At 43.9% G+C, this 2,663-nt stretch overlaps 1 pseudogene; it reads left to right on the top strand.

Annotated features, from left to right (window-relative positions):
• The first annotated feature begins 420 nt into the window (after window positions 1-420).
• On the top strand, window positions 421-1,342 carry LOC111520341 (annotated as a pseudogene).
• Window positions 1,343-2,663: the final 1,321 nt, after the last annotated feature.

Here is a 2,663-nt window from a genome sequence, read left to right on the forward strand (position 1 = left end):
TGAGCACTGGTCCCTGTGCTAGTGATTGGGGTTCCATAGGTGAACAAGATGAGCTGCAGATGACCCTCCCCACAGACAGCAACAACCCTGAGTGGGATACAGGCAAGCAAATAGGTCTTTAAAGCATAGCAGGTGATCCATTATGGAGATAGAATGAGAGACTCTGAGCAGTAGTGTGGTAGTAAATATTTAACAACCAGCTCTCCAACAAAATACACGTGTATGTCTATAAGCTCACGGATTTTACTAATCTAAAGGAGCAGTTCTAGGGGATGTTCTAGGATATGGAGTAGGGGAGGATGTTTGCTATCCGGGAATAGCCTATCTCATTCCTTTCCTTCGATTACCTGTGGCACGGAGAGTCAAGGCAGTGGCTGCAGCAGCAAGGGTGGCAGTAGTGATGGCAGCAGCAGCAGTGACATGTCTAGCATGAATCCTGAATACAACTATTTATTCAAGTTCCTTCTGATTGGTGACTCTGGGGTTGGAAAGTCTTGCCTCCTTAGGTTTGCAGATGATACGTATACAGAAAACTACATCAGCACAATTGGTGTAATTTTCAAAATAAGAACTATAGAGCTGGACAGGAAAACAATCATGCTTCAAATATGGGACACAGCAGTCCAGGAAAGATTTTGAACAATCACCTCCAGTTATTACAGAAGAGTCCATGGCATCATAGTTGTATGTGATGTGAAAGACCAAGAGTCCTTCAATAGTGTTAAACAGTGGCTGCAGGAAATAGATTGTTATGCCAGTGAAAATGTCAACAAATTGTTGGTAGGGAACAAAGGTGATCTGCCCACAAAGAAAGTAGTAGACTAGACAACAGCAAAGGAATTTGCTGATTCCCTTGGAATTCCATTTTTGGAAACCAGTGCTAAGAATGCAACGAATGTAGAACAGTCATTCATGATGATGGCAGCTGAGATTAAAAAGCAATTGGGTCAGCCAGGCGTGGTGGCTCACGGCAGTAATCCAAGCACTTTGGGAGGCCAAGGTGGGTGAATCACAACATTAAAAGTTTGAGATCAGCCTGGCCAATATGGCAAAACTCCATCTCTACTAAAAAATATAAAAATTAGCTGGGCATGGTGCCACACACCTCTAGTCCCAGCTACTTGGAAGGCTCAGGCCAGAGAATCACAGGAACCTGGGAGGCAGAGGTTGCAGTGAGCCGAGATCAAGCCACTGCACTCCAACCGGGGCAACAGAATGAGACTGCATCTCAAAAAAATAAAAAAAGTGAATGGGTCCTGGAGCAATAACTGGTGGTGCTGAGAAGTCCAATGTTAAAATTCAGATCACCCCTGTCAAGCAGTCAGATGGAGGTTGCTGCTAAAATTTGCCTCCATCCTTTTCTCACAGCAATCAATTTGCAATGTGAACCCAAGTGAAAAAAACAAAATTGCCTTACTGTACTGCATGCAGCTGCACTACAACACAGATTCTTACCAGCTCCACAAAGATCAGAGATTATAAATGGTCAAAACTGACTCTTTTTTTTTTATTCCTTTGACTCAAGACAGCTAACTTCATTTTCAGAACAGTTTTAAACCTTTGTTTGCTGGTTTATAAAATAATATGTGTAATCCTTGTTGCTTTCCTGATACCAGACTGTTTCCTGTGGTTGGTTAGAATATATTGGCCAGGCAGTGGCTCAAGCCTGTAATCCAGCACTTTGAAAGGCCAAGGCAGGCAGATAACTTGAAGTCAGGAGTTCGAGATCAGAATGACCAACACTTCTCCTGTTGTCCTTCCCAGCCTCTCCCCCACCTCCCCTTTTCCCTAGTTTATAAAACAGGAGAAAAGGGAGAAAGCAAAAAGTTGGAAAGAAACAGAAGTAAGATAAATAGCTAGATGATCTTGGCACCACCACCTGGCCCTGGTGGTAAAATAACAATAATAATAAGAATAATAATAACAAGAAGAATAATAATAAATATTAATCCCTAACCAAAACTACTGATGTTATCTGTAAATTCCAGACAATGTATGAGAAAGCACTGTAAAACTTTTTGTTCTGTTAGCTGATGTATGTAACCCCCAGTCATGTTCCTCACACTTACTTGATCTATCATGACCTTTTCACATGGACCGGTTAGAGTTGTAAGCCCTTAAAAACGCTAGGAATTTCTTCTTCGGGGAGCTTGGCTCTTAAGATGTAAGTCTGCCGACGCTCCCCGCCAAATAAAAACCTCTTCTTTCTTTAATCTGGTGTCTGAGGAGTTTTGTCTGCAGCTCATCCTGCTACATTTCTTGGTTCCCTGACTGGGAAGCAAGATGATTAATGGACGGTCGAGGCAGCCCCTTAGGTGGCTTAGGCCTGTCCTGTGGAGCATCCCTGCAGGGGTCTCCAGCCAGCTTGAGCAACACAGACCGTGAGAGCGCTCCTGTGTAGGCAATTGCCCCGGTGGAAGGCCTCTTCAGGGCAGTGCACAGCAGGCCCCAGTGGAGGATCAACACAGTGGCTGAACACCAGGAAGGAACTGGCATTTTAAGTCTGGACATCTGAAACTTGGTAAGACTGGTCTTTGGAACTTGCCCACTCCATTTGAGTGGAAGCATGGCCTGATCACCCACGGTGTGCCTGTACTGGCACTTTGGTTTTTGTTTTTGACTTCGCTTAAATTGCTTGATACTTTGGTTTTGGTTTTGACCTG

This window comes from Piliocolobus tephrosceles, chromosome 17 (genome assembly GCF_002776525.5).
Source record: "Piliocolobus tephrosceles isolate RC106 chromosome 17, ASM277652v3, whole genome shotgun sequence".
Taxonomy (NCBI): Eukaryota; Metazoa; Chordata; class Mammalia; order Primates; family Cercopithecidae; genus Piliocolobus; species Piliocolobus tephrosceles.